Genomic DNA, 346 nt, shown 5'->3' on the forward strand with positions numbered 1-346 from the left:
CAGGGGGAGCGCAGCGTCGGGGAGACCCCCAGCTTCCCTGCAAGGATCCGCTGCTCCAGGGCTGCTCGGGGACCTCTGGGACATCTCTGGGGTGGGGAGCTCTTCCTAGCTCTCCAAGTTGCTGGCATGGGGGGACTCGTCCTCCAGATTTGGGCTGCACCTCCCCCAGCAGCAGTCTGGGCCTCTGTGAGGTGTTTTGGCAGAGCCCCGGAGTCAAGGCGCAGATTGCAAAAGGTGCCCCAGCCCGGGAGGCACCGGGCAGGCGGGCGCAGGTCTCAGGGTGTCTGGTTGCAGGCTGGGAAGGTGGTTGCAAACAAACAGGGCGCAACAGTCCTGCTCTGGCATG

This window comes from Fulmarus glacialis, unplaced genomic scaffold (genome assembly GCF_000690835.1).
Source record: "Fulmarus glacialis isolate BGI_N327 unplaced genomic scaffold, ASM69083v1 scaffold28324, whole genome shotgun sequence".
Classification (NCBI taxonomy): Eukaryota; Metazoa; Chordata; class Aves; order Procellariiformes; family Procellariidae; genus Fulmarus; species Fulmarus glacialis.